Source organism: Symphalangus syndactylus, chromosome 9 (assembly GCF_028878055.3).
Source record: "Symphalangus syndactylus isolate Jambi chromosome 9, NHGRI_mSymSyn1-v2.1_pri, whole genome shotgun sequence".
NCBI lineage: Eukaryota > Metazoa > Chordata > Mammalia > Primates > Hylobatidae > Symphalangus > Symphalangus syndactylus.
The window spans coordinates 16,860,336-16,885,870 of NC_072431.2; the positions used below are offsets into that span (position 1 = coordinate 16,860,336).

General features: G+C 34.4%; 1 protein-coding gene and 1 long non-coding RNA gene across 10 annotated transcripts in view; one reads left to right on the plus strand and one right to left on the minus strand.

The window, feature by feature from the left end:
• Positions 1–19,309, plus strand: part of LOC134737489 (uncharacterized) — a 108,729-nt gene extending 89,420 nt beyond the window's left edge. For 2 of the 3 annotated variants that reach the window (XR_010122455.1, XR_010122453.1), the window contains 2 exons: positions 4,621–4,831; positions 7,314–7,658. This is a non-coding gene — a long non-coding RNA (uncharacterized lncRNA). Of the gene's footprint in view, positions 1–4,620; positions 4,832–7,313; positions 7,659–19,203 lie in introns of those variants that run through there. The other variant, XR_010122454.1, reaches the window with a different exon arrangement.
• Positions 1–25,535, minus strand: part of MIPOL1 (mirror-image polydactyly 1) — a 381,774-nt gene that overhangs the window by 164,374 nt on the left and 191,865 nt on the right. The gene's annotated exons all lie outside the window — the stretch shown is intronic.

The following is a 25,535-nucleotide window of genomic DNA, read 5'->3' on the forward strand; positions in this document are numbered from 1 at the left end:
ACAAAACAAAACAAACCCCCACCCCCGCCCCCGCCACACACACACACACACAAAAACAAAACAAAATACAACAAAACAAAACCTTAGGTTTTTGGAAAATAAGAATGTTTTGGAACTCAAAAAAATATTACCAGAAAAGGCACTGTATTAGTTTCCTAGGGCTACTGAATGAAACAAAAAACCACAAATTGGGTGGCTTAAAACCCACAAAAATGCTCTCACATTTCTGGAGGCCAGAAGTTCAAAATCAAGGTGTCAGCACAGTTGCTTTCTTATGGAAGGTCTGAGAGGGAATCTTCTGTGCCTCTCTCTTGGGCTCTGGTAGTTGCCATCAATCTTTCACATTCCTTGGCTTGTGGACACACTAATCTCTGCCTCATTACATGGCTTTTTTTCCTGTGTCTTTTGTATCTGTGTCCAAATTTTCCTCTTCTTATAAGGACCCCAGTCATTGGATTAGGTGGTACCCTAATCCAGTATAACCTTATTTTAACTCAATTACATTTACGAAGATCCTATTTCCAAATAAAGTCACTTCAGAGGTACTGGGATTAGGATTTGAACATATCTTTTTGGGGCACACAATTCTAATCACTACAGGCAGCCAGGTTGCACAAGACTTTAATTTCTTTAATAAACTATAACTTATTTGATATCTATTTTTGATTTCATAAGTTCAAATTACCTTTGTGCCCAACTGATGCTGAAAAAGCTTTCTACAGAGTTCAACATCCATTCACAATAAAAACTTTTAGCAAACTAGTCAGTGCCTAAAACTTCGTCACAGGGATAAAGGATATTTACAAAAAACCACAGCTAACAACATACTTAAGGTAAAATCCTGAATACTTTTCCTCAAGATAGAGAACAAGGCAATGATGTCTGTTCTCATCACTATTATTTAATTTACCTAAATAACTTACAGCCCATGCGATAAGGAAGGAAAAGGAAATAAAAGGTATACAGAATGGAAAAAAATACAAATGTCTCTATTTGTAGATGACATGATTACATTGAAAATCCCAAGGAATCTTTAGAAAACAACTGTAAAACTAGTAAGTGAGTCCATCAAAGCTGTAGGATACTATTAATGTAAAACTGGAAAGCAAAATGTTAAAATAATATTAATACCATTGTAATAGTGCTAAATATTAAATACTTAGGTGTAAATGCAACAAATGTGCAAAATCCATTTGTTCAATAAACAAAATGTTTATTAAATAAATCAAAGAAGACCTAAATAACTGGTTACACATACACTGTTCCTTGATCAGAAGTCTCAATGGTAAAGATGTCATTTCTCCTATCAAAAGCCCAACTGGATTTTTTTTTTGTAGATAGAGACTGGTTGATTTTAAAACAAATAAAAGGCAAGCAAAGTAGAATAGCTAAAACAATTCTGAAAAAAAAAACCAAAATTGGAGTAATTGGAACATTTAGTCCACTTGGTTTAACAAATTACTCTTTTTTCAGGATTATGTTTATTACTTTAATATTTAGTTTGGACTATTTAAGTATATCCTATTATATCACTTTCCCCCTTCATTAGTTCCTAAATTCAAATTCTTGTCCTTTTCATGGTTATCTTAGAGATTCTAACTTGTTTTCCTGCCTTATAACAGTCTAATATAAATATATCACTTCTCCAGTAATGCTATAACCTTAGAACATTTTGAGTCCATTACCCAGTTCTAGGCTTAAGGGTTATTTTTCTCATGGATTTTAATTTATACATGGATTTGAAATGACACAAGACATTATTATTAATTTTAAATAAGTGGCCGGGCATGGTGGCTCATGCCTGTAATCCCAGCACTCTGGGAGGCCAAGGCAGGTGGATCAGGAGGTCAAGAGATACAGACCAGCCTGGCCAACATGCTGAAACCCTGTTTCTACTAAAAATACAAAAATTAGCTGGACGTGGTGGCATGCACCTGTAGTCCCAGCTACTTGGGAGGCTGAGGCAGGAGAATGGCTTGAACCTGAAAGGTGGAGGTTGCAGTGAGCTCAGTTCACGGCACTGCACTCCAGCATGGCAACAGAGTGAGACTCCATCTCAAAAAAAAAAAAAAAAAAAAAAAAAAAAAAAAAGATTAGACTTCATTAGATCAATATTTTAGTATTTCCAAACACATTTATCCTTCCGGCTGCTCTGAATTCCTTCTTACATTTCTGTGTTTGTGTTTGCTATCATCTTCCATTTGATTTAAGAAGCCCCTTTACTATGTTTTTCAATTCACCTCTGCATGTGACTAAGTCTCTTCGGGTTTGTTTGTCTGAACTACATTTACATGTCACTATGTCACATTCCACTTTGAAAGATATTTAAACTAGGTATAGAATTTTACACTGGCTTTTTTTTTTTTGGAGCTTTAACAATGTTATTCTAATCTCTTTTGACTTCTGTTATTTCTATTGAGAATTCAGCAGTCAGTAATGCTGTTCTTTGAACAACTTTTTTTCCTCAGTCTACCTTTAAAATTTTTCTCCTTATCTCTGAGTTTATTACTTTAATCAGATTGTGTCCATGTGTCATTTTCTTTTATTTATCCTACTTGGTGTATTTAAGAGCTTCAAGAATTTGTGGTTTGAAATTTCCATCAGTTTTTGGAGAAATCTTGGCTACTATCTTGGCAACTCCTGCTTGTCACGTTGTCTTTCTCATGTCCTTCAGAGACTCTAATTATACCTATATTGTACTGTTTTGAGTTTCATTGTCTCTCAGCTACGTCTCCTCTCCCCTAATTCCTTTTTATCTTTGCTATAATTTAAAAATGTACTGTTGATTTGTTATCTAATTTACTAATCCTGTTTTCTGCTAAGCTCATCTAATTTCAGATATTGTGCTCATTACTATTAGAATTTCTATTTGATTTCCATTTGATTGTTTTATAGAGATTATAATTTTATAATGAAATGCTTAATATTTTCATCTATTTTCTGTCTTATTTCTCCTACCTTTTTGAATATTTTCATCATAGCTATTGTAAAGTCCCTGTCATCTAATGCCAATATTGGATCAACTTTAAGTCAGTTTATATAACGTGTATTTCTCTTTGTTTTGAGCCTGTGGTCTTATCTTCTTGTGTATCTAGTAATTTTCAATGGAATGTCTTCAATTGTATATAATATATAAGCGACATTCCAGATATTATTTAGTCTTGAGGTTTAACCTTCATCTCTGCCAGGTAGATAAAGTGGGGCTGATCATTTTAATTAAGAACTGCAGAATATGGGGGTCAGTTAGCCTCTAGTTGTTTTTTGTTTTTTTCTTGAGAAGTAGTTTTGCTCTTGTTGCCCAGGCTGGAATGCAATGGTGCAAACTTGGCTCACTGCAACCTCCACCTCCTAGGTTCAAGCGATTCTCCTGCTTCAGCCTCCAGAGTAGCTGGGATTACAGGTGCCCACCACCATGCCTGGCTAATTTTATATATATATATGTATATACATATATATACACATATATATACATACATATATATACATATATATATACACACGCACATATATATATATATATTTTTTTTTTTTTTTTTCTGTAGTAGAGACAGGGTTTCACCCTGTTGAGCAGCTGGTCTCAAACTCCTGACCTCAGGTGATCCACCCATCTTGGCCTCCCAAAGTATTGGGATTACAGGTGTGAGCCACCGCGTCCAGCCTCTAGTTCTTATAAAACAGCTGCAAAATCCATCCTGCTTTTCAGACTTTTTGTTTGTTTTTAATCTCCAAACCTGTGCAGTCACAGATATCCAGAAGGCACTACTGGATGTGTACTTAATGCTCCCTCCCCTCAATATCAACCAAAAATCTGTTTTTTTTTTTTTTCTTTAAATACCAGACAATGGCTCTCCAGGAGTAAAAAGCTAGAATTTTCAGATTTCTGTCTGCAGATAATCAACACATGCCTACGAGATAGAAGTGGCTGCAAAAATAAGCTCTCCTTTCAGGTTCTTCACTTCAACTGTTTTAGTCTCTCTAGTCTTCTTACTCCAATGAATAAAAGATTCTCAAGGATCCAAAATTTAGGCTCTGAAGATAGAACAATAAATATATAATACAAAAATTGACAGGAAAAAGAGTAAAGAAAGTCTCAGATTACCAGAATGTCAGGAAATCCAGCTGGAAAACAAGAGATCTAATCTATATCAATCATGTCATTAGGTGCAATATTCATGTACATATACAAATATTATCTACACATACATGTTAACTCTGGAATTATCTTTATTCCTTCAAGAGTTGAAAAGATAAGAAATAGAAATGAAGTCTGTTTTACTACATGCCAGCATACATTTTTTAGTCTTATGAAGAAGACATATTATTACAGCAAAAATCTGTTTTTTGTTTGTTTTTACCACCCTTCATTCTTTTTTAGTGTTTCTGGTAGGAAAATATTTCCAATTTCTTTTAGAAAATCATTCTTCCCCTATTCATAACATATCCTTAGGAGCAGACCTAGATTCTCCTAAGGCAGTCAGTATATTTCACTCTATTGGTCACAGTAATCATTTTAGAGATAAATGAATAAGCATATGACCTCTAGTAGTCCAATCCAAGTTTAAAAGACCCAATTCTAGAATTTGTTTTTATTTTTGATAAACAACTTTTTTTTCCTTCTAGACTTCAACTGGGAAGTTGAGAAGGCAGAATCTTCTACCTCATGAATGTCGAGCCAATACATAGAGGAGAGCAAACAAAACCTAGATACAGAACAAAAGTTTTGGGGTCCTACACAAGAATTTGCTGAAGTTAAAAGAGAAATGAGCTACTATTACACACGACATGTGTGAATCTCAAAATCATCATGTTGAAAGAAGCCAGACACAAAAGAGTAGGTATTATATGACTCTACTTGCATAGCATTCCAGAAAATGCAAGTGAATTTATCGTGACAAAAAAGCAGATGAGTGGTTGGCTGGGCTGGGAATAGAGGCTGGGAGGCAGCACAAAAAAAAATATTTTGGTGGGATGATAGAAATGCTCTGTATCTTCATTATGGTGGACATATATGTCAAAATGCATTTAACTGTATACCTTAAATGGATGAAATTTACTGTCAACAAAATTGATTGAAAAAAGTAAAACAAAAAAACAAAAAACAAAAATAATCTCTGGAAGTTAGCCCTGTCCTTGGTCTTTTCAACTATGTGAACAATAAGTTTCACTTATGCTTGAGCAATTTGGGTTGTGGTTTTCTAACCCTTGAAACAAGCAAATACTATCCAATACAAATACACTCATTTTACAAAATTTACCATGGCAAGAAAATGTATTAATGCATTTTTGAAAGATAGTCAATAACAGTTGAAACAAAAAGGCTTACAGGTGCTTAAAGTCTCAGTTTTCTTTTAAACAAATAATTGTTAAAACCCCACAATTCTGCAACAATGCTGATTACCTCAAGTTTTTTTTCATCCTTTCTAAGATAGTCCGACAATGTTTCTTAAGCTCTTATATTGTTTAGGAATTGTTACATAATGTTTTTCCTAATCACTGATTAACATTTTTTTCTGGTTCGCACTTATAGTTAGACAAGAAATAATATATAATTTTCCAAGTAACATCATCAAACATTTGCATCGTTTCAAGTCACATCTTTGGTTTTCCCTTCTCTTGGTTCAATTATCTTAATTTCTACCTCAAGTTTCCTTTATTTATTTATTTTAATACATCTTTTGGATCTTAGAAGTTTTCTCATTTCCTCTTTAGAATTACACAGGAAAATATTAGTTTTAGAGAAGCATGATTGTAAAACACCCAATATTTTATAATAAATACATTCTAAAAACAAGACTGATAGCTTCCAGATTGAAAAAACCTGCCATAGAGAAAACTATAGTCTTATAAATAGGGAAGTTAAAAATGTCCTTGAGACAGATACACATATCACATTTTTGTTAGAGAATCGTAAATTTCATATAATACAATAAAGTGAATATACATAAATTAGGCTGAAAGTTAGGTCACAGGTATATAGCACTACCAAATGGGAATTGTTACCAGGACAAAACTGATACACTCAACGGAAATACTGTATCAGGTTTCATGATTTAAGTTCAACAATTTGAGGTTCTGGAAACAAAGGTCTTAATTGCCTTACGAGAATCCTTCCTCCCCTTTACTTCCTTCCTAGTCACACAAAATAATGAAAATGGAACACTTGAAATAAAATTATTATTTTCTTTTTTCTTTTTATTTTTTTGAGATGGAGTCTCACTCTGTCGCCCAGGCTGGAGTGCAGTGGCGCAATCTCGGCTCACTGCAAGCTCCGCCTCCCGGGTTCACGCCATTCTCCTGCCTCAGCCTCTCCGAGTAGCTGGGACTACAGGCGCCCGCCACCACGCCCAGCTAATTTTTTGTATTTTTAGTAGACACGGGGTTTCACCGTGGTCTCGATCTCCTGACCTCGTGATCTGCCCGCCTCGGCCTCCCAAAGTGCTGGGATTACAAGCGTGAGCCACCGCGCCCGGCCAAAATTACTGTTTTCTTAGTAGTTGTTTCATCTGATCAAAACATTTCTTCTGATCCATGTTAAACTATATACAATACAGAACTATTATAAATCCTTAATATATTATATTTTTATATAATTTATGCCACTTAAATTTACCACTTTCCTTATATTCAAAAAATGTTTCCTAAATAGTTTCATATTTGAAAAATTCAGTTTTTAGTAATTTTCCTCACAGTTTCATTATCTTCTAGGTAATACACATTTTCATATATAATTCCTTTAAGGTACTGTCTTCAGCTAAGCATTCTTCACCTAGATGGATATCAACACCAAACTTACGGTTTTTGAATGGAATATTATTGAATATTATTTTTATAGCTTTTATGCAATGACACTTCTTGAATTTATTTTGAGATAATAGGTATAATAGATAATAGGCATATTATCAATTGGCTCTGTTGGGAAAAATGACATAACTATAATTTGTATTTCAAATCCATTGAAAAGCTGGAATTAGAACACAGATATATGTGTAGCCATTATGGAGTATGAACTATATTTTTAAAATGCTATTTATATTTAAAGCTAGTAAGATCAATTATTGCTTTATGCCTTTTAACACCTAACATGGTGACATATTAATTAAGCACTTAATTCTGTGTTTGACTCAGTGATTTCTCTGTGATCTACTATATTAACAACTATCTAAGCAACTATCTAAACAATGAACAATTATACAAATAAAATAAGACCTAGAATATAGGTTCTTAACCTAGAGCTCATCAGTGAGCTTGGGAAGGACATAAACTCCTTGAAGTTATATGCAAATTTCTGTAAACTTGTTATTTTTTTTTTTTAGGGAGAAGACTCAACATTTGCACTGGTTTCTCAAAAGGGTTTCAACTACACAAAAAGTGTTTAAAAATCCAGTTATATGGAGAAATAAGATCAATTTATTGTCAAAAGACAGAATTATTCCTTTTATACATCAACCAGGCTTGACATAACTGTAATCTCACGGAAATGTCTGCTACTGTAATCAAGAATTTGCATGTAGAAGGAATGCATCACAGAATATATGACATCTTGCTATGTCTACTGTATTAAAGAATTAAAGAGGTTTGAAAATAAATACGAAACAAATCAGACAGAAACCTCAATTTTATTAAACTAAAATATCATAGCTAGGAACATCTCAAATTGAGAATAAAGTTTATATAATATTTCAGTGTCATATGAATGTCATAAAATAATAAAAATGTACCATATAATTATTTAAAAAGCACAAGTCTATAAATTGGAAACAATGACCAGCTAAGAGATGACAGGTAGGCTGAAACTCAACCTATTTCCAAACCACTAAAGAAGACATAAATAAACCTCAAGGGAAAATTACATTTGTAGGTTTATAAAAATATTTTTAAAAACCACTCCTATAAAGAAAAAGATATAAAAAGAAGACTTGAGAAATGATAAAAGGATAAAGGATAAAAAATTAACAAAGCTATATATTAGGCCACTTTGGTTCATGCAATTTTCTTTTGTTTCTCTCTAAAATGGTATATCAATTTTTATTTTTCAAAAACTTCTTTCAATTAAGAAAGAAAACACATTTGCACAGGAAAAAGCAGTTTTTCATCAGCTTTTTCTAGTCAGTGAACAAAAGGCTGAGAAGAAATCTTTTTTTTAAAAAATGGTTACATTATAGTATAGATTATATAAATCATGCATCATCTTACAGACATATATAAGAATGTATAGGGATAAAATGTATAAAATAAAAGAACCAAATGCTTGCAACAGAAAATAAAAGTGTAAAGTTTAGTTCTTTTTCTGTACTATAAAAAAACCAGCCATCCTGAAGGCCTGTGCCATTCTTAGGCCACTTTCAGGCAGATTCTGAAAAGCTGGAAAGTAAACACAGGTGTTTTAAAACTAGAGCTGCTGTCACGGACAACCACAAACACCCTTAACTCTGATGTGGCAACGCCTCTTTCCCGCCCTCTGTTTTTTAAAGCAACCCGAAAAGAAAATGTCAAATGTTTCACCTTTCAACACCTCAGAATAAGTAAGAGCTTAAAGTGCTGTTCTGTAAATCTCTAGCAAATAGATCACTTTTTCACTACTTTTAAATGTAGCCAATTAAATATTAATTGCATAAGATAAAAAGTGGAATTTCTTTAAAAATTTCCACCACCCCAACCTTACACACCCTCCCTCTTCCACCATATTTTACAGCAGTTTCTTTAGTTTCTTAAAGCAAAATCTTTTGCTTGACCACATTTAGATTGTTTCTTCTATCGTATAGTTTTTACAGAATATATCTGATTTCTTCTTGGAAGGTTTAACATACAACTCAGAAAAATGCAGAGGTTTAATTGAAATATGTAATTCTCTTTTAGAAAACTGTATCCTAACAGGTACCTAAATAGGAGTAGAAATCATTTACAGAGAAAAATAGAAAACAGAAAGTAAAATAATTCCCAAACTGCTACAAAACATGGAACTCAGGTTTCGGAATCAACTCATAAATGGAATCAATTTTCAAACACTGAAATATCAATCTATTACTTATAACTGTATAAAATTGCCCTTAAACAGGGATAAAATTCATTAGGAATTGATAAGTTACAACCTAACTAGTAAATATAAGAACTAAAGAAAAATTAATTCTTTATGTTTTACCATATACATCAAGAAACAGGTACTGTTAAGGGAATGGCCAAGTATCAATCAGTTCCCAAATTAATCTTGGAGGTTATTTTGAGAGGTTTAGTCCTACCCTCAGAATTTCACAAATAATTCCTTTGTGCAATCCACGTAAGAACTGCTCTGTGAAATCACACTTGTTTGTATATTTGATTATTTTTAATAAAAAAACTAGTAGTTTCTTTGTGCTGTAAGCTTTTAATAAGGAGATGTCTGCCTTTTTAAATAATAAAATAAAAATTAATGAATAGGAATAAAAATAAAACCGAATGACAATTTTATATCAGTAGCTATATTTTTCCCAAAATTTCCTCAGATATTTTATCATTTTCTATTACCTTTTTAAAAATTGTGAAGAGTTAATATCAGAGCTATATAATATTTGGCTAAGCAGAAGCAATCAACAATAAATAAGAGAAAAGTAAACTTTTGCCATCTTGTTCAGATCCATCCATGCATTGCTTTGTCTCAAATGTGAACGACATTATATAGTACTGAGACAAAATAATAATGTTGTGACAAACCAACGAAGTAAAGACATTTAGAATTAAGTTTGACAATTCTTAACTGAGTGCACTATACTCCGGTATTATAACATATGCATGATATCTATGGGCACAAAAGAGCAAGGAAAGGGCAGTGTGTCAGTATTAGTAGTTAATTTCCTTGCTTTTGTTGGTTTATGTTACTATCTAATAGTACATAAACAATCTGTTTCTAGGCAATGAATTTCTTCCTCTGCCATGATGAGCTGAGTTCATTTGTACGTTAAGTATCTTTCAGCATATAAAAATCCAGTTTAACAGCAACAGCAACAAAAGCCAGTAAAGGAATGTCATTTAAAAATTAAATTTACAAAAATATAAGATATAAAACATTTGTTTAATTAGAAAGAAGGTTACTACTTACATTTTACGACCTCTCAAAAGCTGAAGGTAATTAATACAGCAGAATTTATTAAAAACAAATATATTAATATATCTTAGAATACTCAGGTTTTGTTGGTAATTCTTTCTTGGTCTTTCTAAAAGTAAAGTACTTATCTGAAAACTTGTAGATCTAGATAAAAACCAGTAAATGACTAACACAAGTAAGATTCCAGCAACTAATACGGTAAGAAAATTTTTAAAAGAGGCACCTCAGGCTTAAAACCTGACCACCATATAACGGAGCAAAAACACAATGGACAAATGTACTTTTTTGATGGCTGTGATCATGACTTAATTTCACTATCCTCCTTTTCTAGTAAAAATTATAGTCTTTCTAGTATTTAAAATGAATAATTATATAATAAAATGCAATATAAAAAACTGTCACTTTTAAGAAAGAAGGACAAAAATGCTGATACAACTTGAGAATAAAATACACAAAAATGACTCTGGACTTAAACCTAAAATAGCAAGTATCAAAAGAAAGTGAAGATTAAATAGTCATAAATCACAAACAATACCTGAAACAAGATACTGGATTATACTGAAAACACTTGCACGGAATATATAAAACTATGTTGCATGATTTTGTGAAATTATTAAGAACGTACAAATAAAAGATAATATAAATGTCATTTAGATACAATTATGGTTGTACACTATTCAAAGTTAACATTTTCTAAAGAAAAGGCTGTGAGTTATCAAAACTCCCAGAGGTTGACATTCATCTGAAAATACATGAAATTTTTTTCAAGACTGTGAAATATATTTTTAAAAATTTTTAACATAAATACACAAAAGAATAAAAATGTTGGAAATATGCTTTTTGTATCAAATTTTAAATACTAAGTAATAAATTATAGGATCTATAAAATGTGTCTATGAGTCAGTAGGCAAGAGTGATTTTCCAAGATGCCTTTTTTTGTTTCAGTTAAAATTAAAATCCATGCTGTCTAATCCTTGGAGTCAATTTGTAATTAAGGGGATTTGATGAGAGACCAGGCACTGCATTAATGATAAAATTTAATATCTGTTTTAATGCATCAACATAACAGAAAAACTAACCAACACTGAACAACACAATAAAGTCATTTTGTTGTAGAGGACATATCTATGTCAGTCTGTGAATGTTATTTTTTTGAAAAGAAATATATATGCTAAAGTTCTTTAGATGAACTGGTAAACACTATATGTCTGAACATCAACACTCATGTCAAAAATATTAGAATAAAGATTAGTTTGGTATGAAAACTACATTGGTAAATGCAATTACTTTTACTGAGAATTTTATGTAATCTCTAATGAAGGTCTCAACTACTGTCCATATCATGCTTCAAAGCAGAAATACTTACTTAGTAAAGTAAATTAATTGCATTTGACAATAGTAAGTTTATTTATTAAAATATAGTTTTAGTTTAGAAAGAATGCTTAAGTTTTAAGATCTAACAAATTAAATTTCATAGTATTTCAAGCAACCAATCTGGACTTTATGCTGTATTTTTCACAGCATTACTATACTGTAATTCATCAAAGAATTTAATATATCACTTATTCCAAATCACTTTAGGGCACAACTTTACATAGAATTCAATTACTGGAAATAGTTAAAACTCAAAGAATGAAAAATTTCATTTGACCAGCATTCACCATGTAGCCTCAACCAATTCTTCCCCCTAAAATACCAAGAAAGCACTAAAAAGACATAAAACTGATAATGCTTCCAAAATACTGACATTATCCTAATATAGAAATCAACTTGAAAATCAAACAAAACTAAGGTTGAGGAACTATTTTGTCCTTACTTTACCTTCCAAACACAAAGTCTACACCATGCAAGTTTTCAAATTCAGAGTAAGATATTCTAATTCAGGTCAGGCACAGTGGCTCATATCTATAATCCCAGCACCTTGGGAGGCTGAGCTGAGAAGACAGCTTAAGCTCAGGAGTTCCAGACCAGCCTGGGCAAAATAGTGAGATCTCATCTCTACTAAAAATGAAAAAAAAAAAATTAGCAGGGCACAGAAGTGTGTGCCTGTAGTGTCAGCTACTTAGGAGGCTGAGGTGGGAGGATCACTTGGGCCTGGAAGATTGGGGCTGCAGTGAGCTACAACTGCACCACTGCACTCCAGCCTGGGTGACAGAAGGAGATCCTGTCTTGAAAAAAAAAGAAAATTCCAATTCAGTAGACTTTGTGTCGGGCCAGATTTTATTATTTTGGAAACATTTTTTTGATTATTCAAATACATGCCTTTGTAAAGAACCATTAACCTATATTTATTACCTAACCTGACCTCTGCTAGGTATTGTCTTTAAAGCTATGCAGGACATTGTTTCCAAAAATATATCACAGACACCTGCTCTTCTATACCCTCTTGGCCATTGTAATACCAAAAGTCAATAGGTCAGAAAAAGAAGGGAGAAGATAATGAGCTCCTTAGAAAATAATTTACATTTTTCCACTTTTAAACTTTACATTTACAAGAGTCAAGGATTCCACTATCACCAATGAGAGTAGAAGGTAAGGAGGAAGCTAGTAATGAAGGTACCTACTATTGATGTGGGCAGAGATAGGAAAGGCCTAGGAGGAAGGCCTGGGAACACTGACAGTCCTACATATTCAATTTTTTTCCAGGTCAGTGAACACTTTCTTATTAAAACAATTTCATTCTACCACCCAAATTCCTCTCCCAGAAGTACTGTGGACAAACTGAAAAAAGGATAAGTAGGTATTAGCTGAACAAAGTAAGGGAATAGACAGTATAGAGCATTTCCATCAGAGAAAATGCCAGATACAAAGACCAGGTGACATAAAGGTTGGAAAAGCATTCCAGGATCTATCCAAAGTCAGTTAACATACTGATACATCTGCCTGTTGGGCCTAAAATTCAGTCTCCTACTAAAAATTTGTGCCATCATTCAAGTATTCATTTTTTAAAGTTTGTGGCATATTACAAAATGTATAAAACAGTTCCTGTAAGGAAGCTTGCAATGTAATTTTATATTTGTATCATTACTTATCAAAATCAAGTATCAAATTCCTAAAACAACACTGACTATGAAACTCACAATTAGAAAAGCAATGTTAAAAGCAATTATATGCAAGTATCATAAGCATTACATTTACATTTGTCATAAATAATCTCCACAGAAATTTCTCACCGTAATTCAGTATTCCTTTCATGGCAGAGGTTATAGTTCACAGTTGTTTCAACTGCATCTCGTCAGTCTTTATTGTGTCTTGATGGACTTGATGAACCTGCATAGGCTATAATGATTTGACTATACCTGGTGCTATAATCCATGGAACCACCTTTCACTGTAGTTGTTCATTTTAGACAGCACATAATGAATGCTGTTAGAGCAATTCCACATTTGGTATGCAAAGACTGTAAACCTGGTCTAGCTCAGAGTCTTGCTTGTAAAGAAAGACATTCTCTTGAGAAAAAAATTATTACGTAGAAAACAAAGGCTGGCAAGGGAACAGAACACTGTTAGAAACCAAGGCAGAATTTCTCCCCATCTCCCTTGTTCAAAAATTGGTGTTTTCTTTATATACTGACTCCTTTCTCTCCTCTTTTCCAATTGACTGCTTCATAACTTCAGATTGCGCATAGTCTATAGCTGTCTACATGGACCCAGGCCTACTTCATGATCATTTGGTTTAGCATTCAAAACTGACTAGCTCCCTTCCCTTTCAGTATCCCAATTTCAAATTACTGAAGGAGTAATCTGACTTACAAACTTTTCAAACCAGGCCATACAGCTCAAGGCCATTAGATGGCTTTGGGTTACATGGCCATGCATCAGATTTCTTATAGAAAGAGAATCCTTGAGGGATGGATAAGTGAATTTGAGTAGACAACAAAAAAGATTTGTTACACTCTTCATTCTTTAAAACAAATCTTCCTCAGCATTATATACACATTATACGCTAACCTTCCCACTTTTACTTAATAACCGAGCTCCTCAAAAAATAATTTACATTTTTCTACTTTTAAACTTTCCATTTACAAGAGTCAAGGCTTCCACTACCACCAATGAACTGAAATTGCAATGACAAAGCTACCACTGCCTTAATATGCCACATCAAATAGACACTTTATATTTTTTGTTTACAGCATTTGACACTGAACGACTCCATGAATTTTATTCTATTCTGAATTGTGTGATAACACAGTCTCTTGGTTATCCTCCTATCTTTCTATTACTGTTTAGTCTCCTTTGTGAACCACTTATTTTTGTGTACCACTTAAATGTTGGCATTCACTATTGTTTCTTCTTTTTATTTCTCTTCTCCTTCTAAATCTGATCTCTGAATATTCTGACACATTTCCATGGTATGAATCCAACCTGTACAAGATCTGATATCATTCTCTTCCTTTTCAAACTATTTCCTGATATTGTATTTCCCACTGTACAATCATTTATGCACAAGGAAAAGGAAAAAGAAGTTGCTACAATAAAGATGAGATAGTAATATAGAGAACTAGAAGAGATTATAAAATAAGAGAATTATTTACAGTTCTATGGACCAAATCTGGTAGTCAAAGGAAAGAAGGTACTTTCCTAGCAAAATATACAAGCCACTAAAATTGACTTAAGAAGCAGAAAAGTAGATGGATATATTGAAACAACTGAAAAAGTAATTTAAAACTCACTGTATAAAAAGGCACTAAGACTATATGATTTAAAAAACAGATCCTATTTACTACTTAAGCCAACATCATTCTAATGCAATCTAAACAAGACCACAGTGAAAGGTAGAAATTTATATCATTCATTAAGCTAGCAATCCTAATAGAAAAACTGATATAGCTGAAACAATCTTGAAAAAGAACAAACTTGGATGACTAACAGGTCTTGACGTAATGCCTACTACAAAGCTACAGTAATCAAGATAGTATGGTAATAGCATAAGGACAGACATACAGATAAGTGGAACAGAATTGAGAGTCCAGAACTCAACCTCATATTTATGGTCAATTGACTTTTGAGAGGGGTGACGAAACAATTCAATGGGGATAAAAGCAGCATTTTCAACAAATGGTCTCAAGACAACTGGCTATTCATATGCAAAAGAATGCATTTGGATCCATACCTCATCATACAACATACAAAAGTAATTCCAAATTGTTCAGAAATCTAAATGTTAAAGCTAAAACTATAAAACTCCTAGAAGAAAAAACATAACTGCAAATTTTTGGGTCCTTCAGTTAGGCAAATCTTTCTTAGATCGAAACAAAATCCCAAGCAACAATTAAAAAACAGTTAAGCTGGGCTTAATAAAAATTTAAAACTTCTGTATTTTAAAGTATACCATCAAAAATGTGAAAAAACAACCCACATAATGGGAAAATTATTTACAAATCATATCTCTGGCAAGGAACTTATATCTAGAATATATAAATCTTATAACTCAACAAAGAAAAGACAACCCAATTCAAAAATGGGCAAAGTATCAGAACAGGCATATTTCTAAAGAAGATGTAAAAATAGCCAATAAGCATATGAAAATATCTCTTTATTTACTAGTCATCAGAAAAATGCAAATCAAGGCTACAAGGAGATACCACCTCACACCCACTTTAGCATGCCTTCAGTAAAAAACTAGGTAGTGTTGGTCAGAATATGGAAAATTTGGAAATGTTATATATGATTGCATAGCATGTAAAACGGTGCAGCTCCCTAAGAAAACAACTGGACAACTCCTCGAGATGCCAAACATAGGGTTACTACATGATCCACCAATTCCACTCCTAGGTATATACCAAGAGAAACGGAAACATGTCCAAACAAAAAATTACACATGAATGATCATAACAGCATTATTCATAATAGCCCAAAACTAGAAACAAACTAAATGTCCATCCACTTATGATCTGATAAACATGGTGTATCTGCATGATGAATATTATGTATCAATAAAAAGATATGAGGTACTGATACAAGCTACAGTATGGATGAACTTTTAAAACAATGCTAAGTGAAAGAAGCCAGTTAAAAAGGAACACATATTGTATGATTTGCCAGAAGAGGAAAATCTATAGAGATAGAAAGGCATATTTAATATTTTCCAGAAGAGGCAAATCTATAGAGACAGAAAGCAGAGAAGTGGTTGCTTAGGGCTGGAGAAGGAATGCTGGAGGAAAGGGGAAATGACAGCTAATGTATATGTGATTTGGTTTGGGGGTTGTGTCATATATTAACATACATATTTATATATTAATACAATAAATGCCTGATGTAGTTCAAAAAAATAAAAATAAAAATAAAACTGTAGGTCAATTTCATTTATGTTTAAGAATGTGACCTTTGAGCCAAATTGCCTGGATTCAGATCTGCAGTTCACAATTTACTACTAACCATAACATTGGTCAAGTTATTAACTGTTGTTTCTTCACCTACAAAATAGAAAGAATTGTACTATCTCATAAGGGCCACTTTAAGAAAAGCTGAATAAAGTGCAGTCGTAACTTTTCATGAGCCCATTAGAGAGCCAAGCTCACAAGGCAAACAAGCAGTCTGAATTTCAAGGAGAAACACGCCTCCAAGGCCAAATGAAATGAATGAACTAGCTTACCTTGGTCAGAGCATGGAAGGATGAGGGGCCAACGACCACCTAGAACTCTTGGGAACACCTGACAAAAAGGAAGTATGCACTCACTCATAGGATGTTTTACACAGATCTCCACTGGGTGCTCATGAGAAATATCAAGGGCAGGTTAGGTGTCCAGAGATAGCTTCCTGTGGATGCAAGATGTACAGAGGATGTAGGGGAGGAAAATGGCTGCTGCGCTGGAAAGGGGAAAATTCCCCCCACCCCCTACCCAGACCCTTCTATGAATAGAGCAAAAGCCATATGAAAGAGGGGCAGCAAAACCCTTAGGACATAGGAAAAACCCAGTGCTTTGGGAATGACAGAAGAAAAAAATCCCTCTATCCTTGAGTGAGTGGCAGGAAATAGACTTGGGCCCAGGATTCTACAACATACCGTTAGATGGCTTCTATTACTGAGAAGGAGAAGTCTCTCCTGTACAATACCTGCCACAGATCTAAGTCAGTTTGGTTGACTGGAAATAAATTCTAAGAAAAGCCCCATCCCAAAGTCTACACAGGACTAAAAGTGGAGCTGAGAACTCCCAGACCCCAATTCCAGCCTATAAAATAGCATTCTACTGTTGGGAGAAGGGCAAGAGTGTAGCATGAGACACCCTTTGAGATGCAAGCATACTGGGTTAATTGAAAGGCAATAATGGGGCATGAACACTGAGAAAAATTCAGCATCTGAACCTCCATTCTGAATATACGGCAACAGCCTCCTGTAACTACTGCAATTTGAAACCTATAATATGCTTACAGTAACCACAGCAACAACAAAACCTGAATCTGTTTCAACTCCAGAGTGGATCAACTCAATGCTGACACTACTGACCTGATAGAAGCACTGTTCTCCTTTCGTAATATCCAGCATTCAATGAAAAATTATGAGACACACAAAAAGCAAACACAAAACAAAACAAAATGTCAAAAGACAAAAAAAATCACAAAAACAGACTCAGAGATGACCCATATACTGGAACTATCAAGGTGAAATTTTAAATTTTGAAAATAAACATAAAATCCCATGATAAATGTCAAACTAATTGGTACAATACTGAATTCATTACACTAAAATAAGTAAAAGGCAGGGATATCCATGATTGTAATTCCTAATCAAGATTAATTAGGCAGCTCTAGGAACACTGAGAGGGAAAGGGGGAATATCATTAAGTTTTGTTATATATCTTAGCACTTTTCTCACTGGCCACAATGGATATGTGTAATTTTTACATAACTTATTTCAAAATAATTCAAGGTCCACCAGAACTTGCAAAAAACAGTACAGAGAGTTCCAGTGCAGCTTTCTTTTCCCAAACATAATATCTTATCCTTCTCCCAATGATAATCCAACTTCTCACAATGATATCTTATTGTATATGTACCATAGTACATTGCCCAAACCAGAAAACTGACATTGGTACAACGCTATTTAACTCAAAAGATATAGAACTTATTTGGATTTCACCCATTTTTATATGCACCCTTTTTCCCTCTCTCTCTTCTTCCTTCCTTATCTCCCTCCCTCTCCCTTCTTCCTTTCCTTCCATCCCTCTCTCTCTCTTTTCTTTCATTCCTTCCTTCTATACATTCTTTCCTTCCCTCCCTCCCTCCCTTTCCTCCTTCCCTCCTCCCTGGCATATAAGTCTGTGACATTTTAATATCACCACAATGGGAATACGGAACGGTTACATCACTATAAAGAAATACCCCCTTGTTACCTTTCAATAGTCATAGCCTGTTCCCAAACCTAACTCCTAGCAACCACTGATTTGTTCTCTATCACTATAATTTTGTCACTTTGGGACTTATATAAAAATGGAATCATATAAACTTAACCCTTTGAGAATGGCTTTTGCATCATGCCCTTGAGACCCATTTGAGTCATGGGTGTATCAATAGGTTGTTTCCTTTTATTGTTGAGTAATATTCTATTGTGTGGACATTTATCTGTTGACCTACTAAATTTGGCTTCTTTCTAGTTTTGAGCAATTATGAATTAAGTTGCTATGATCATTTATGTACATGATTTGTGTTAAAATAAATTTGTATTTTTCTGAGATAAAGATCCAGGAGTGCAATACCTGGGTTATATGGTAAGTATAAATTTAACTTTATAATAAACTGCCAGTGTTCCAAAGTAGCTGTACCATTTTACACTAACAGCAATGTATGAAAGATTCAATTTCTCCACATCCTGTCAACATTTGGTATATCAGTACTTTTTCATTCTAGCCATTCAATTGGTGTGACATAATATCTCATTATGATTATAATAAACTTGTAAATTTTTAAAGATAATTTTAACTTTAAAAAGTTTTAAAAATAGTGAAGTCAGAGTTTAAGATTTCAGCTACCTTTTGTCAAACATTCTGCTTCAATAATACTGGAACTGAGTCCAGGAATCTGAATTCAAATAGTCATACTGTTACTCAATTACTCTGCTCTTGGATAATCTATCTTGAAGAACTAATGCACACTCAAAAAATTTATCCCTCATGCATCCTTTCTAAGGAAATTACTAGAGAATGTGCTCCATCAAAAGGAAAGAATAAACCAAGAAGAAGAAAAACTGAATCCAGGAAACAGGAGATTCAATAGAGAAGAAACTAAAGGAACCCACAAAATGAAGGTAGGTTCCAAGACCAGTAATGTGTTGCAGTCCTGCAGAGAAACTGGTCCAGATTCTATAAAAGAAAAAGGTAATAATTTTAGGTTATCTAATGTATTTGAATGTATTAACAGAAAATTTATATGTCTAATAGAGAGTATATGTATGTATTAGTAATATAGAATATACAAATTGAAAATCTAGACAATCATCCTGAAAAAGACAAAATATTGAGAGAAACAAAGGAAATCTGTTTTTTCAAGGACTGTAAAGGGTCTGAGATTTTTACCCTACTTGTAAACCAAACAACAACAACAACAAAAAAAGTCTGCCACAGTTTCATGCATGTTGGAAAAGATACAAGAATCCTAGGTCAAGGACAAAAGACTTAATTCAGGCACAGCAACCAGCATAAACTTTATGCTTGCATGGGTTCCCTTTGCTCCCCAAGTCCCATGGGGGCAGTGAGGAGAGGCTCAAGGAGATACTGCAAACATAGTGGGTTTACATCACCTCTGAAGAACTCCAAGCTTAACAAACCCAAATCTTTTAAAATATGCTGCAAGTAAAGCTGCCCAGCCTTTGCCTCAGAGGAAGACATTTTTATCATGTTGTCAGTAAACATCTCATTTAAAAGTAGATGCTAGCTCTATCTTCCAAGGAATTCACTAAACAAAGATCTTTTAAAACATAATTTGGAACAAAGGCTGTTAGTGACTCTACAAGACATATAGAAACACACACAAAAAAAAAACCATGGGAGAACTGACTCCAAACATGGTTAATTTAGAGGGTCACAACTAGCATTAGTTTTTAAAATATTAAATACAATAAAAAGTGTATACATACTTATATATCATTAGAGTATGTAACCTTTCCTTACTTTTTCTTTTTCTTTTTTTATTTTTTTCAGACAGGGTCTTGCTCTGTCATCCAGGCTGGAGTGTGGTGGCGCCATCTCACTGCAACATCTGCCTTCCAGGTTCAAGCAATCCTCCTGCCTCAGCCTCCCGAGTAGCTGGAAGTACAGGCACATGCCACCATGACCTGCTAATTTTTGTATTTTTAGTAGAGACGGGGTTTCGCCATGTTGGCCAGGCTGGTCTCGAACTCCTGGCCTCAAGTCATCCACCCTTGTCAGCCTCCCAAAGTGCTAAGATTACAGGTGTGAGCCACTGTGCCCAGCCTCCTTACATTTTTGCTTTAGTTTTATATTTATGTGTTTGTATATTAACCGGTTCATGATAGAAAACAGAATTCTTGCTGAGATGTCTGAATACTATATGGTCATCTACGAATATTTACCAATAATAATGTAAATACTAAACATCGAACAAAAAGGTGAGAACGCTAAATCTTCATAGTAGGAAGTCAATTAATAATAACTAAAAATGACAAATCAAGAAATGAGCTTTTTATTTAGACATATAAATGCAGACATAGAAGAGTTAAACAAGTTGACTGATTTTTTTCTGTGGAGTAGAAATAAGGAATGGTAGATAAGGAAGCAAACCGCCATTTTTTATTACAACTTTATAGAATCATTTGGCTTTTAAAAATATGTGCTTTATTGGCCAGGAGTGGTGGCTCACGTCTGTAATCCCAACACTTGGGGAGGCCAAGGCAGGTGGATCACTTGAGGTCAGGAGTTTGAGACCACTCTGGCCAACACAGTGAAACCTGTCTCTACTAAAAATACAAAAATTAGCCAGGTTTGGTGGCAGGTGCCTGTAATCCCAGCTACTCGGGAGGTTGAAGCAGGAGAATCGCTTGAACCTGGGAGGCAGAGGTTGCAGTGAGCCAAGATCACACCACCGCACTCCAACCAGGGCAATAGAACAAGACTCTGTCTTAAAAAAAAAAAAAAAAAAAAAAAAAGCTTTATTAAAAACCAAAATGTGAAAAACATTTTTTGCTTGCTAAATATGGTTAGATATTTAAATACAAAATATTTTTCACAGAAGTATTCATAGTAGCACAAAACTGCAAGCAAGCTAAATAATCAAGTTTAAAGAAAGTTAAAATTATGATGCATTTGTGCAATGCAAATTATATAGTATTTTAAGAGAATATTTATAAGAACACTTAAGTCAGTCAGGTGCGGTGGCTCACACCTTTAATCCCAGCACTTTGGGAGGCCAAGGTGGGTGGATCATGTGAGGTCAAGAGTTTGAGACCAGCCTGGCCAACATGGTGAAACCCCGTCTCTATTAAAAATACAAAAAAATTAGCTGGGCATGGTAGCAGGCATCTGTAATCCCAGGTACTCGGGAGGCTGAGGCAGGAGAATCGCTTGAACCCAGGAGGTGGAGGTTGCAATGAGCTGAGATCGTGCCATTGCACTCCAGCCTGGGCAACAAAAGCAAAACTCTGTCTCGAAAAAAAAAAGAAATTAAGTATACTGGAGAATGCTTAAGAAGTGTTAAGCAGGGAAAGTAGGACACTAAACTACACCTGTGGTATTAATTCACTCAATAGATATTTATTTATTTATTTAATGGATACCATGTGTCAGGCACTTTTGTAGGAAATTCAGCCAGGGCTAGTTTTCAGTTGGTGTGCATGGGTACAGCCATTCAAATTGTTAACAGCTGGCATCTGTTGAGATTGGTCAATATCTTTAACTTACTGAATATCAATGATTTTAAATGTCATCAGTAGATATAGAAGTGTACAAAGTAAACAAAAATCTCTAACCTAATAGAGCATTAATTCCTATCAGGAAACTAGACACAAAAGTATAATAAATAAATAAATAATTATCATATAAATATCATCTTACAAAGTAAGATGATGTCAAGTCATCTTGATATCATATAAATTATCATCTTACAAAGTAAGATGATGTCAAGTACTTCAGAGTAAACGCAAGGAAGGGGACAAAGAAAATGCTGTTGGGGTATGGGTTATGGGTTAAGACATAGTACAGGTTGGTCAGGGAGCCCTTACTAGGCAGGTGGCATTTGAATAGACTTGAATAAGATAAGAAAGTGAGCTGTTGAACATTTGTGGGAAATGTCTTCTTTCGAAGTAGGAACAGGCAGTACAAAGTCCAAAGATAAAAGCATGCCTGGTGTGTCTGAGAAACAGTAAGAGTAGTGCACCTACAATGAAGTATGATATAAGGGGACTGCCAGATCAAAAGATCATGTAGGTTTATCCTCCAGTGAAATGGCAGGCCATAGGAAGGTTCTTGGCAGAAAAGTAAGGTAATCTAATTTACATTTTAATAGGATCATTTTGGAGGCTGTGCTGAGAATAGAGAAGGGCAAGGAAAGAAATGGAGATCATTAGGAGGCTTTTACAATAATCCGGGCAAGAGATGATAGAGGCTTGAAGGATAGAAGTAGCAGTGGAAAAGGTAGTAAGTGGCTAAATTCTTGATATGTACTAAAAGTAGAGCCAAGAGAATTTGTTTACAGAGAGAATGTGGAACACAGCAGAAAGACAGGAGTCAAGGCTAACTCCTGGGATTTTTGCCGAAGCCACTGCTAGGTTAAAAGAATGTTCTGTTCAGATAGAGTCTGCAGAATGACCAAGTTTGGAGGTGGGTACGACCAGGAGTTTGCTTTCTGGTATATTAAGTTTATGGTGTTTATATACACCCAAGTTGTGATAGGCAGCCTCTAGCATGCCTCAAATGATCCTTGCCTCCTGGAATTCATGTCCTTATGTAACCCATTCCTTTTGAGTATGGGCTGGACTATGTAACTCACATTTTAAAAGTAAGTTTGTATTTTGAAATCACTATAAATTCACAGGAAGTTCAAATGTCCAGGGAGGTCACAGGTACCTTTACCTGATATCTTCCAATGGTTTAACATCTTGTACAATCACATATAACATCTAAATACAACAGTAGAATATCTAAATCTGGCACTGTGACAGAGTCCACCAAGCTTATTCAGACTTCACCACTCTTACATGCACTTGTGTGTGTGTGTGTGTGTGTGTACTTTTATGCAATTTTATTACACGTAAATTGATATAACCATCACCACAATCAAGATACAGAACTCTTCCATCATCACAAGGATCCCTTTGTAGCCATAACCCTGTTGTCTTGGTGTAAATATTAATCATACGCCTTTTGCTCTCAAAAATGTCTTAAAAATAAACTATATGGTCATTCTACCTATTACCATACTAGCTTGAAAGTGACTGCTCTTAATTCAGAATCTATATAGGCCTAAATTCAGATCAATTCATAAATACATATTGTTGAATAAATAAGTAAAACAATGATACCACACTACAAATTCATAAAATCACATTATTTTGTAATTTAAATGACAGAATGTTATTCAACCTCCTCATTTTGAAGATACAAAATACTTTGACAAACATCACACAGTTTGTTCATAGCAGAACAAAGACAAGAACACAGGTCTTTGATACCTGCACCAAATGTTTGTCCTATTTTATAATAGATTACACATATATTTTATTAGCTGTAACACTATCTCCCTGCTTTTCTTATCGTAAAAATGTGGGAGCCAATATTCATGGAATTTCTGAATTTCCCAATGCTGCATAGCTAGTAAATGGTAAATTCAGGATTTTTAAATTAAAATCTGTTACTAGAATTATCTTATAAAAAATAACCCACGATCAGCCAGGTGCGATAGCTCACACCTGTAATCCCAGCAATTTGGGAGGCCAAGGCGGGTGTATCACGAGGTCAGGCATTCAAGACCAGCCTGGCCAACATGGTCAAACCTTGTCTCTACTCAAAATACAAAAATTAGCCGGGCGTGGTGGCGGGCACCTATAATCCCAGCTACTCGGGAGGCTGAGGCACAGAATTGCTTGAACCTGGGAGGCAGAAGTTGCAGTAAGCCAAGATCACACCACTGCACTCCAGCCTGGGCAACAGACAGACTCCGTGTCAAAAAAAAAAAAAAGTTAATAAAAAAATAACCCACAACCATACTCCATTGTCAATAGAAGGTATCCATCTGGGCATATCAAAGATAGTACATTAACATGGCTGCTATAAGAAAAAGGCTAATAACTCATCTAAATATACGATTTCATCTCTTTTTTTTTTTTTTTTGAGACAGTCTCACTCTGCTGTCCAGGCTGTAGTGCAGTGGTGTGATCTCAGCTTACTGCAGCCTCCACCTCCTGGGTTCAAGCAATTCTCCTGCCTCATCCTCCTGAGTATCTGGGACTACAGGCATGCACCACCACGCCCAGGTAATTTTTGAGTTTTTAGTAGAGACAAGGTTTCGCCATGTTGGCCAGGCTGATCTCGAACTCCTGACCTCAGGTGATCTCCCTGCCTCAGCCTCCCAAAGTGCTGGCATTACAGGTGTGAGCCACCATGCCCGGCCTCAATAAATGATTTCATCTTAACAAAATGTATTATTACTTACTATTAAGTACAATAAATGGTGCTTGCCATTTACTTAGTCTCTTAAAAGAGCTTATCTTGCAGTATACTACAAACAGCAAAGGACAAAATGAACAAACAGAAGCTCTTTTATCAATATGTTTAAGCCAGTAGTAAAAACCAGAATTCCTGTAGTGGTATTGTCCGGTTTATAAACTAAGAAATGTTAGCACAAAATAGAAATCCTTCTATAGAGTTTTAGTTGGGCACAGGTAGTGATTATTAAGACAATATTATAGCAAAATAATTCCATGTTATCCATGTCTTGAACATTGTGGATAATAAATACCTTGACTTCAACTAGGATATATTAAAATAGATTTTTTATTTAAAAAACTAGTTGTATAATATGATATAAATAATGTGCTAAATTCCAAGGAACTAGCATCATAAAAATTATGATCCCTTATATCCAAGAAGTTTCTGATTTATGGAAAATGACATGTAAATAATCAACTAATAATGAAGACAGAAAAACATAAAATCATAACAAAAGCAAACACCAGAAGAAATTAAAGAACATGACACATTTAGGAAACTCTTAGTAGCGGGAAATACCTGTGGTTTATCAAAGAGAGAGAAGTAGTTCAAGAAGAAAAAGAAAAAGAAAAGTAGGGTAAAACTATAGTATGGAGTCCTAAATTCCATACTTAGAGGAAGCTTGAATTTTCATTCCACAGGCAACAGAATGCAGCCAAAGGTTTTTATTTATAGAACGGTTATTTCACTCTTGTTCTTGAGAATTACTCTCTCTGTAATATCTAATGCATTATTCTTCTTGTTCTCACTGTATTCAAAGTACTACTCCATTATTGCTGTGGAGAACTCAGTGAGTCTGCT